This window comes from Meriones unguiculatus, chromosome 2, assembly GCF_030254825.1.
Source record: "Meriones unguiculatus strain TT.TT164.6M chromosome 2, Bangor_MerUng_6.1, whole genome shotgun sequence".
Taxonomy (NCBI): Eukaryota; Metazoa; Chordata; class Mammalia; order Rodentia; family Muridae; genus Meriones; species Meriones unguiculatus.
In genome coordinates this window covers 37,358,176-37,371,038 of record NC_083350.1, presented here as the reverse complement: position 1 = coordinate 37,371,038, position 12,863 = coordinate 37,358,176, and the positions used below count along the sequence as shown (strand labels likewise).

The window sequence follows — 12,863 nt, the reverse complement described above, 5'->3', positions numbered from 1 at the left end:
TACATATTAAGGCTTCTGATTTGGGGGTTTTATAGGGTTTCTTTGCCAATGCGTGTGTCTCTGTATCCATATGTGTTCTCATGCTTCTTTGCCTCTTTTGGTTTTCTCTTAGTTTGTTTATTTTGTTCATTTTGGATATTTTTGTTTTTATTTTAGCTCTTCTCCTTTTTTTCTTCTTTTCCTCCTTCCTTTTTATTCTTATTGCATATTTGGTTTTAATGATAGAAAACAAGAAAAGATGTAGATTTGTAGATGGGTACAGTAGGGAGGATCAGAACATTAGAGAGGGCTGACATCTTACAAGGGTATGGAACTTCTACAAAGGATCCAGCTATTAAAATCAATGAGATGAAAATGTGCTACAATGTGGAGATCAGGGTACTGATGCCATCAGAAGATTGAGAGGACATGTTGAAGAGGAAGCTGGAGGTGTGGACTCAAGCAGATCAAAGCTTACTTAACTTGCTTTAAACTTAGGCGTAACCAGGCATGATGGTAACTTCAGAGATGACGGTGTCTTTTCTACTTACCTTTCTGTTGCTGTGACAGAACATCATGATCAGGGCAACTTACAGATGCAAGGATTTATTTTTAGCAGCTTAGAGTCCATAACGGCTAAGAGAGTATGGCACTCAGTAGAAGTCATGATGGCAAAAACAGGAAGGTAAGAGCATACATCTTGAACTGTAAGCACAAAGCACAGAGAAGAAACTAGAATTATATAAAGTATTTAAATCTCAAAGCCAGGACTAGCAATGTGCTTTTCTAGCAAGGCCGTACCCTCTAAATTTTCCCAAACTGCTCTACCAATTGGAGCCCAAGTGTTCAAATTCCTGTCATTCTTGAAGACATCACATTCAAATCATCGCAGTCTCATTGTCTACTTTGTTGGAGGGAAAAATTCCCCAGAGAACAGTGTTTATAACAGTTTTTCCGTGGTGCACCATACTTTGCAGTTAAAGAACGTGGAAATGCTTTCATATAGACAGTTCTGCTTCATGAGCACTTACCTGAAGCCACCTGAAGGTGGATTCTCTGGAATATCTAAAGCAATTTCACACACATACATGTAGGAACATCAAGATGGATAGAATTTGTTGAGTCCTTATTTTCTTCTATGTAGTCTTCTGGCCTGTCATATGGTTTATCCGTCATGGTGTTTAGATAAGAGATTATAACTGCCAAAACAAAGTCACAAAGTGAAAGAATGGTACCTACCGGTGTCTTAAGTCCTGGACCTAAAAGCTAGGTATACGTCACTTATATCATGTTCCATTGATTACTACAATTGCAGAGCCTACTCAGATTTCAGAGTCCTCGGTCTCTCATTTCCCTTTCCTCTCTCATTTATTCCACCTTTTCTCTTCTTCTTAATATATATTGTAATATATACATATATATTAAGTGTAGTATAGTGTTACTAATCTTTTTTCTGAAATGTGGAAGAAATGCCACTTTTTCATGGGTCATTTGTTAACCTAAATGGAGTAGTGAACAGAAGGTAATGCCCGTGACCTCCATAGTTCTAGATACTTTGGAAATAGCTGCTAAATCACTGTTTTGATCGTTGTTTATATGATATGTTGTTTTCATTGATGAAGCCACTTGTTTTTTACCTTGACACTTTTCAATTCATTTCCTTTTTTTCATTTTTATGCTTATAATTTCTATTTTAAATGAAATAAAATTACACTAACATAATTACAGAGTGTTTTAAAGCTTTTTGTTGTTATTCTATAAAGTGTATAGGACATTAATATAGCAACAGCATATCATTTTCTACAGTATAAGAATATGCAGATTAGAAATAGGTGAAAATGGACTGAATTTTTCTCTGGGAAAAAAGATTTACTATGCAGTGAACAGTGTAAAAATTAATGGCATTCAAATGTCATATATTTTGTGTGTTTTTTTGTTTTGTTCTGTTTTGTTTTTCTTTTTCATTATTATTATTATTATAGTTGTTGTTGTTATTTACAATTTATTCACTTTGTATCCCAGTTGTAGCCCTGTCCCTAATCTTCTCACGGTCCCACCCTCCCTAATCTCGCCTATCCCTCTTCCCTAGTCCACAGATAGGGGAAGTCGTCCTACCCTACTGTCTGACCCTAGCCCAATAGGTTCCATCAGGACTGCCTGGATCCTCTTCCTCTGTGGGCTGGCTAGGTCACCACATGATGGAGAAGTGGTCAAGGAGCAGGCAACCTAGTTCATGTCAGAGACTATCTCTTCTCTGTTTGGTAGAGAACCCACGTGGAGACTGAGCTATCTATGGGCTACATCTGAGCAGGGAGTCTAGGTCCTCTCTATGTGTGGTCTTTGGTTAGTCTATCAGTCTCGGCAGTCATCCCTGGACCTGGCTTTTTTTTTTTTCTTTGTTGGTCTCTTTTGGTGTCTCCTGTCCCCTCAGGATCCTCTTATATACTATAACCCTCTTCTTCCAATAGAAACCCTGCATTCTACCCAAAGTTTGGCTGTAAGTCTCTTCATCTGCGTTGATCCCTGCTGATTGGAGTCTTTTAGAGGACATCTGTGGTAGGCTATTGTCCTTCAGCTGAAGAACCGATACAGAAACTATGGTACATTTACACAATGGAATACTACTCATCTATTAAAAACAAGGAAATCATGAAATTTGCAGGCAAATGGATGGAACTAGGAAAGATCATCCTGCGTGAAGTAACCCAGAAGCAGGGAGACACGCATGGTATATACTCACTTTTAAGCAGATGTTAGCCTTATTATATAGGATAAACATACTAAAATCTACAGACCTAAAGAAGCTAAACAACAAGGAGGATCATCGTGTACCCCAGTGGATTTTCCTCCCTGAGAAACACAGGTGTAGGGGTTTTGGGGAACACAGAATAATGTGCCGGTCACTTTGCTCTCACTGTGTAGTTGGTGGGTGCCCTCCTATTTGTGTTCTTTCTGTGTTTAATTTTAGAAAAAGACATGATGGTGATACGTGTAGATATCTCTATTTTAAAAAATATCAATGATAAGCAATTATCCTTTTCATCTTCTTGAACACTCATTGTTCTTTTGTGTTGGTAAGCCTCATCGCTTGATAGGAGAACTCTTCTGTCATAAGTAGCTGTTTGTCATTTGCTTGGGTTATAAGAAGTGTTTAAACTTAATGACTATCTGATGGTTTATTACATTGGCATTTGGTTGGAAAGCAGGAATCGAAGTTGCTGTGACTTTTTTTTTGAGCATCTAGTGAAACAGGATTGCTCTTTTTCTGGGGTAGGGAACATTCTACAAAGAAAAATCAGAAGTTACGTTTTGTCTATAAAAATCCAGGTTGCTTGTCAGATGCCCAAGCAGACAGAATTAGTCTGCGAGACATTTGAGGAAAAGCTCAAGAATGGAGTCTTGAGCAGAGAGCTATTTATTTATAGATACTATTTGAGTTAATGAGACTAGATGGATTTCATTTAGGGATGAGGGGAGAGGTATAATTACTGGGCCTCTGAGAAGTTCAAATGCTAGTGATTACAGAAATGAGAAGGAGCTAATAAAGGGACTCGGACAAGTAGATCATGAAACAGAAGAAGTACATGGTGTCCAGAAACCTGGTGAAATATCTGATGGTATGGGCGTGGTCTAATTGGTATGTTCTGTTCATTGTCAGGTAAAAACTGAAAATGGAATAGCTATTTGCAGACTGGATCCCAATGGCTTTTATAGGCGCTGTTTTACCTCGGTTAGGGTGGAAAAGAAAGCCTATGGGAAGTGTTCTCAAATAAAATGTGAGAGCTAGTGCAGACAAAGTCCAAAATACATTTTTCCAGGATGCCTGCCATCGTCTGCCAGAGTGTAATACCACTCTGCTGTCTTGATTCTCTCTCCAAGTAGAGGTTAAACAGAAGGCTTTTTCACTACATCAGCTTAGGTGCAATTGCTGAAGTGAATGCCTGTGAACTGGAGAATACAGACCAGAATTGTTTCTGCACATTGAGTGTGTATCTGTTTGCCTTCCTCCCTAACACAGCAGGCTTCATCACTTTGAATTAAACCCTTTATTGGAAGCACTCTCTTACTATTATGTTAATACCACAAAAAGGAATAACCTTGTTTATCACATCCTTTTGAAAAAGTTGACTGTGAAAGCCCTTGGACTTATATTTCTCAAGTGGCCACCGCTTGCACAGTTGTCTGTTGTTTGAATATTTTCTGCCTTGACTGCGAAGACATTTGCATTTGAGCAGCTGATTTTGTGTTGTGAGTAGAACATAATGAGGAGCCCGGTGAACATCAAGGACGTTGAACTAGCAGATAGAATACCTGAAAACCAGCCTTACACACGCTACCTGGGTGACAGTACTGACAGACGGAGGCGATAACCCTGAGACAGACAGCACACTTCCTATAAACTGAAAGAAGCACCATTAACCCTGAATTTTTACACATGCGGAGTTGAGGCATTGTGCAGCTGTGCAATTGCCCAGTGTTCAACAGATGATTTGTTAAGAGCCACAAAGGCTGGCTGAGTCCAGACCGTGGAGGACCTTGAACACCAGCTCTTGCTCTTCCTCCTTAGGGCTCAGTGCATTTTAGTGAAGTAAGGTTCAAAACAATGTACCTGCTTATGACTTATTTTGAGGAATGATCAGAAGCAAGCATACTTTGGATTGCATTATATGATATCATTTTGAGATCTCTCTAAAATGTAGTTAAATATTATTTGGACTTTTCTCAGGGATTCCTCTCATGTAATGGTGATAGAATAGAGCTGTAGCTCAGTGACTTGCCTTCAGGTTTCCATACCTACAAAAAAAGCTTTGTGAGTTCTCTTTTATATAAAAGAAAAGAAACATACTTTTAATTATAAAATATAAATGTTGTAGAGTTTTTAAAATAGCAAAGCTTAAGGGAGGTAAAGAACATTCATCAGATAATCCCAGGTCAAGAATTAATGCTTATGAGTAAAAATAACTTGAATTACCAAAGTACTCTTTTCTAGGTGAGACTTATCTTAAATATTGAGGCTGCTGATGTGGTAAAAAAAAAAATGCTACTCTTATTAATTCTCAGCTTTGAAATAATATACTTAGGGGCTGGAGAGACGACTCAGCAGTTATGACCTCTGTCTGTTTTTCCTGAGGACCTACACTTGATTTCCAGTACCTATCTGAGAGTTAACAACCATCTGGAACTCCAGTTTTGTGGGCTATGACACCCTCATCTGGTCCCTGTGACACCAAGCACGTATGTGGTACATACGTGCAGACTAAACACCTGTACACATAAAAATATATCAGTCAATTTAAAGAAATCTTAGTTCTCTTATGAATATATACTATTTAGCTTTTTAAATCAATGTACTTTATATGCATAATTATTTTGAGTTCTATATACATATTAATTACCAATATTTTAATATTAAATATTATATAAAGAAATAATCCTGTGTTATTAGATTTTTTTCAAAAGCATTCCACTCGGCAAACACTTTGAGAACCTATAGAAGTCTGTCAGTGGAATATATATGCATATCTATACACACACACATATATATGTATATATTTTATATGGATGTATATATATTTACACATGTGGTAGATACTAAGATATTTTAAACTATTTTGTCTAAATTAACAATGACATTGTACAATTAGAAAATAATTGTAATATACTGTTACTTTGTAGGAATTTAATTATTTTCTAAGTACTTTTTAATGAGTAGCAGAACTGTCTTTGATATTTCCTTTCTACATTTGTACATTAACTATGTTGGCTAGTATTTAGCTATAAAAGTGGAGATAGACTAGAAAAAAAAACAAAATGTAAGTCTTCAGATTGTTACAAAATTATATCCAGATGATTATAGTTTTAAAACTGAAATGTAAGACTATGCATGTTAGACAAAATAGAACATTTTCATGATTCTGAATTTTAAAATGTAATTTTGAAAGTTATAGTACACCTTAACTGTACAGAAAAGCTTTAATAACTTGGATGAGATGAAGGTGAATTACTGTTTAATGAGAAAATAATAGAATAGTAGAACAATGTACAGAGGGAAGAGTATGTGCCAAGTGGATCTTTGAGAAAGGCCTTATATCCAGAATATAACACTTTAAACATCAGTGACAACACCAGTTGATAAAGACAAACAATTCAAACGTGTGGATGATGTGATGAGCCATGTCACAATTGAGGACATTCAAATGGCCATAAAATACGAGAAGCTACTTAAAGGTCATTAGTCAAAGAGGAGCACAAATAAAATTAAAATCACTTTAACTTGATTTTATTTATTTTCCTTTTCTGTTCCCATATTTTTGTTTTGTTTTGTTCTCGTTTTACAAATGGCCTAAATCTTTGAAATCCAGTGTGCAGGCAGGCCATGTGGCTGACTCTTAAGTCATGTGATCTTCCTGCCTCGGTCTCATGAGTCTTGGAATTATGGTCATAGTAAATTATCACACCTGACTTATTTTCTATTTAAACATGAATGGTTTATTTAAAATAACGCATACATTTTTCTAAGTAGTTTTAAGTCAAGTGAGTACGTGTTTTGACATTGTTATCTTTTTAATTAAATTTTTATTTTTTAATATTAGTTACAGTGTATTAACTTTGTATCCCAGCTGTATCCTGCTTCCTCATTCCCTCCCAATCACATCCTCCCTCCCTCATTTCCCTGCTCCTTTCCAAGTCCAGAGATAGGGGAGGACCTGCTCCCCTTTCATCTGACCCTAGCTTATCAGGTATACCACTCCTAGACATATATCCAAAAGATGCTCAAGTACACAAGGACACTTGCTCAACAATGGTTGTAGCAGCTTTATTCATAATAGCCAGAACCTGGAAACAACCCAGATGTCCATCAACGGAGGAATGGATACAGAAATTGTGGTACTTTTACACAATGGAATACTACTCAGCAATTAAAAACAAGGAAATCATGAATTTTTCAGGTAAATGGAGGGATATAGAAAAGATCATTCTGAGTGAGGTATCCAGAAGGAAAAAGACACACATAGTATATACTCACTTATAAGTGGGTATTTAGACTTATAAGATAAGGTAAACATACTGAAATCTGTACACCTAAAGAAGATAAACAAGAAAGTGGACCTGAGGTAAAATGATCAATCCTCACTTAGAAATACAATGGGATGGACATTGGATGTAGGAGAAAACAAGTAACAGGACAGGAGCTTACCACAGAGGGCCTCTGAAAGTCTCTACCTAGCAGTGTATCAAAGCAGATGCTGAAACTCATAACCAAACCTTGGACAGAGTACAGGAAATCATATGAAAGAAGGGGGAGTTAATATGACTTGGAGAGGACAGGAGCTCCACAAGGACCAAATATATCTGTACACAGGGGTCTTTTCTGAGACTGTTTCTCCAACCAAGGACCATGTATGAATATAACCTAGAACCACTGCTCAGATGTAGCCCATGGAAGCTTAGTATCCAAGTGGGTGTCCTAGTAAGGGGAACAGGGACTATTTCTGACATGAACTCAATGGCTGGCTCTTTGACCTCCCCTTTCTCTCCCCTCCCCCCCAAGGGAGGAGCAGCCCTGCTAGGCCACAGAGGAGGACTTTGCAGCCAGGCCTGATTTTTACAGTATTTCTACACATTCACCAGAGGAATTAAAACCGGAAAAGGTATGATATGAAATACTAGTCAGGGTAGGGAGGAATTAGAACTTTCATATACTGTTGGTGAAAATGTAAATAGTTTAGGTGTTTTAATTCAGAGGAAATAGCTAAGCAATAGTGTGCCAATGATCATTTACAGAAGGATCATTTAAAACAGTCCAAAGCAGGTATAATCCAGAGCAATAGTAGAGTGGACAAAGTATGATAAATGTAACACATCAGAGCAAAGGGGTAAGTCCTACGCTGCAGCAGATATTAATCTTAATATGTCACTCACTTATCAAGCAAAATAAGTCAGATAGTAAGGGTAAACTAATTTATGTAAAATTGAAAACATGTTACTGAAGCAAAAATAATGCACGCATTATTCCATATCTCTAAGTGTACTCTAAATGATCTTGCTCATGGAATCTCCTCCCTTTGGAGAGAAGAATCCTGGTACTATTTTTAGAGAAATAGAAACAGTGAGTGAGAGACCTCTAGAGGTCATAGTCTGTTTCTTGAGCTACCTGGTAGTTTTATAACTGACTTCACTTTGCAAATGTAAAGATTTTGTGTCCTTTGGGTATGCATTGTATATAAGAAAAACATTGTTGACTGTGTTGGTATAATGTTCTTTTAAAATGTATATGCCTTACCCTTGTTAATTCAAATGCTGATTTCCCCACCCCCAACTCTCTGGTTTCAATTTGGATATTGCATTGTGATACTCACTATAAGCATCCTGTCTCAACTCTTGTGTAAACAGGACACAAATAAAGCAACTAGATACAATGTTGTGCAATGGGAGGAGCCAGAGGACAGGAAAGAGGGGAGGAGCTAGAGAACAGGGAGGGGCGAGAAGGAGGAGGAGCTCGAGGAGAGGGGTGCACGAGGAGAACAGAGCGGGAGGAGAGCTTGGAGGACTTGGAGCATGAACCAGACCTAAGATTTCACAAAAAGCAAGTATAACGTGGGAAATCTAAATGTTAGGAAACTGAGGGCATGGAGGTTTAGGAGGGAGTAAATATTGCCCAGCATTGTGTTCTAGGTTAACTAAAAACCCAGTCTCTGTGTGGTGATTTGGTTTTACAGCTGCTGAGGATTAACAGCAGCAATACCAGAAGTTAAACCCATAGTAAATATTAATAACTTTTTACAACATGACTGCTAGAAAAAATTAAGGAAAATTAAGGAAGACTAGCAGCTAATACATTGCCCATAGTAGCTCTTCCTTGAGAAAAGACAAGGGTTGTAAATAAAAAGGCCCTTTCTAGGTGTTAAGAAAAAGCCCACTTTTATACACTCCTTTTGCCAGTCCAGTTATTATTCTACAAAAGGAGCTTTAATAATACCACTGTCTCCTCCCTAGGATTCTCCTTGTTGACCCTAGGGAAGATGCTTAATCTGAATTCAGAAGGGCAAGCAGGATAGACATGGAAAATAGAAGACAAGGAACAGGACAGGAGCCTTCCACAGAGGACCTCTGAAAGACTCTACCCACCAGGGTATTGAAGGAAATAATGAAACTCAGGAATCCTTATGGAAGAAGAGGGATAGAAAGACCTGGAGGGGACAGGAACTCCACAAGGAGAACCAGAGCCAAAAAAAAAAAAAAAAAAAAAAAAAAAGTGAGCCCAAGGGGTCCTGCAAAGACCTATACTCCAACCAAGGACCATTCATGGAAAGGACCTAGATCCCCTGCTATCCCTAGATCCATAGCTGCTCATTTTCCAAGTGGGTTCCCTAGTAAGGGATATGGGGGCTGTCTCTGACATGAACTCAGTGGCTGGCTCTTTGATCACCTTCCCCTGTTGGGTACAGCCTTGCCAGGCCTGCATAGAGGGAGATGATGCAGCCAGCCTTGTAGCCAACCCCGAGGAAACCTGATAGGCTAAGGTCAGATAGAAGGGAAGGATGTTCTCCCCTTTTCAGTGGACTAGAGAAAGGGCATAGGTGGAGAAGAGAGTGTGGCTGAGACTGGGAGGAGATAAGGGAGGGGGCTACAGCAGGGATACAAAGTGAATAAATTGTAACAAATAAATAAATAGATAAAATTGAAAAAAGAAAATAAAAATATATTCTACTAAAAAATAAAATCACTGCCTTTATTCCATTTTTTTTCTCTAAAAAAACAGAAAATTATTAATGTAAACATGACTGAAAATAAAGATTTAAAACATTTTTTATTAAGGGTTTACTGAAAACCTTTAATAAAAATGTGACACTTCTTAATCAATTTTGCCTAGTCAGATTTATTGCTGAGAATAATAGATTTGAATTTTCCTCAAGGGATTTCTTTTTATTTTCATTTTGATTAATTCATTTGCTTTTTTTTTTTCTTTGCTATGTGACCACCACAATATTTCATATCATGGTTTTTAAGTATTTGTTTGTGTGTTTGATATATAAAAGTTAACTATGAATTTTATGTTTTTTGAATTTAATTAATTTATTTTTAATTTATTACAATTTATTCACTTTGTATCCCAGCTGTAGCCCCCTACCTCATCCCCTACCAATCCTACCCTCCCCACCTTTTTTCTTCTATGACCCTCCACCAGTCCACTGATAGGGGAGGTCCTTCTCCCCTTTCATTTGACCCTAACCTATCTGGTCTCAACAGGACAGGCTGCATTGTCTTCCTCTGTCGCCTGGTAAGTCTGCTTCCTGCTCAGGGTGATACAAACATTGTGATACATTTACACAATGGAATACTACTTAGCAATTAAAAACAGGGAAATCATGAAATTTGCAGGCAAATGGTGCGAACTAGAAAAGATCATCCTGAATTTTATGTTTTGTTACTTAGACATTGGGTTTAACAATTTTGAAACATGAACAATTGTGTTGCTATTCAGGAATCACAGTTTGTAAAAAGGTTTAGTTTTGTATCTGAAACCCAACACTTATGTAAATGAGCAGGTCTTATTTGAGTCCTGTTTCCTCTAACTCAGAGAAGATAACAAGAAAGATGGGCTTGAATCATGTGGATGTATCAGGTAGAGTTCAAGGCTTAGCAGCACTACAATGTTAACTTTACTCACACTTCTCAGCAAGCTGCCCCCTCTTTTGTGTCTTGCATCTGGAAGTGTCCTGTCTGAGTTCCTTTTTTATCCATGAAAGCTCAATCATTGCGTAATGTTCACTTCACTTTACTATAACTTTTGCAAAACAACCTGCTTGCACAAATGCTTATATTTCTCAAAGCAAGGTCTTGATGAATCTGAGACATATGAGTATGTTTCTATTTTTCTCTCTAAACCCCTCAGTGTCACAAACATAAGGAAAAAAATTCCCTAAGCAGTACTAAAATGGTTATAATTGAATTGAACTTATGTAGTTCTTCACATGTGTCAAGTAACTGTACGAAATTTTATATTTTGTGTGTCTCCCACCAGCTTGACTTACTTATTATATATTTAACAGATGAGGTTTTTAATTCATTTTGTTTTACTTTTAAATATCTATTCTTCACAAAAACTTATCTGGCATGTATTAATTAAGAGCCATATATGCACAACGTAAGGATTAAATCTAGTATAACATTCTTACTCCTCTTACAAATTTGGGCACTGAAGAGAGGGTTTAGTGGTTAAGAGCATTGACAGCTCTTCCAGAGGACCCAGGTTCAATTCCCAGGACCCACATGGCAGCTCACAACTGTCAGTAACTCCTGTTCCAGGTGATCCAACACCCTCAAATACACATACATGTGGGCAAAACACAAATGCACATAAAATACAAATAATTATTTTAAAAATTTTATCATTTTTGTCTGGTAAAACTTTTAAAGTCTTTTCTTATAGCATTTTTTTTTCTTTTCCATAATTTTATTTTTCTCAATAGTTACATTTTCTTAATTCTGTATCCCAGCTGTATCCCTCATTCCCTCCCCAATCCCACCCTCCCTCCCTCATCTCCTCCCTGCCCCTTTCCAAGTTCACTAGTAGGGGAGGACCTCCTCCCCTTTCATATGACTCCCTTTTGTCAGGTATTTTCAAGACTGGCTGCAAAGTCCTCCTCTGTGGCCTAACAGTACATGCATTGAACGTATGACAGGAGTCTACCACAGAAAGTATCTGAAAGACTCTACCTAGCAGTGCTCCAAAATATATACTAAGACTCACAACCAAACCTTCAGCAGAGTGCAGGGAATCATATGAAAGAAGGGGAGTTTGATGTGGAAAGGATAGGAGCTCCACAAGGACCAAACGTATCTGGGCACAGGGTCTTTTCTTATAGCATTTTAAAAAGTAGAGTACATTCTTATTTTTTTTTTAGAGTCAACATGTTTGATAGTAATAACTCAGAGTTTCTTGCTTCTTTTCAGTATTCTATAGAACTCATTGGTCACCCCTGCTCCATTTCCCCCTAGATACTTTCCCTAGTCCTTTACTCACTGTTGTTCTTGCTTTCTTTAAAAGCAATTCCTTTTGGATTCTACATATTAGTGAGATCATGCAGAGCTTATCTTCTTCTGTTCCTGGCTTGTCTAATGTGACAACTGAGGTGCAGTTCTTTGTTCCTATGAATTATAAGGTTCCATCGCTGAGCAAAGGCGCTTGTGTAGTTATACCACCTTATTTTATCTGCTCATCAGTTTACGAACGCATGCGCTGCCTCCATTTCCTGGCTCCCGTGAAGAGCGTTGTAGTGAACATGGCGCTGAAAATGTCTCTTCAACTCGATGATGTCATTTTGTTGGGTACATTCCAAGATTGCTGGATGGTGAAGCAGTTCTAATTTTATTTGAGAGGCCTCCATACCATTCTACACGGCTTCTTTGGTACAGTGCCACCAGTAGAATATGAGACTACACCTTTCAGCAAGACTTTGCATTAATTGCCGACTTTAGGTTTTTAAGTTGCTCTTCTCAATATCATTCAGAGTTCGACTTGCATTTCCTTGGTGATTAGTGATGTTACGACATTCATCCTGTTATTGTTGTCTCCTTAGTGGGATGTCTATTTTCATCTATTGTCCATATTTGAATTAGTTTATGTGCTTTCAAGTTTTGTTATTTCCTTTATATCCTGCATATAAACCCCATGGCTGATGCATGCACTGCAAATATTTTCTCCTGTTCTGCAGCCTGACTTTGCACTACTTCCTTGGCTGTGCAGAAATGTTTTAGTTTAATGTAAACCCATTGTTTGTTGTTTTCTTTTTTTACTTTATTTTATGTGCTTTTAGGAAAAAGAAATAAAACAAATTTCAGGATCTGTTGTTCCACTCTAATCCACACACAAGTTATTG

At 37.6% G+C, this 12,863-nt stretch overlaps 1 protein-coding gene across 2 annotated transcripts in view; it reads left to right on the top strand.

Moving 5' to 3' along the window:
* The window catches only part of Prr16 (proline rich 16), a 204,879-nt gene that overhangs the window by 92,949 nt on the left and 99,067 nt on the right, over nucleotides 1–12,863 (top strand). The window contains exon 2 of one of the 2 annotated variants that reach the window (XM_060377281.1): nucleotides 7,532–7,631. The exons of the other annotated variant lie outside the window; for it this stretch is intronic. The gene's annotated coding sequence lies outside the window, so the exon portion shown is untranslated. The remainder of the gene's footprint in view (nucleotides 1–7,531; nucleotides 7,632–12,863) is intronic. 2 annotated transcript variants of the gene reach the window in all.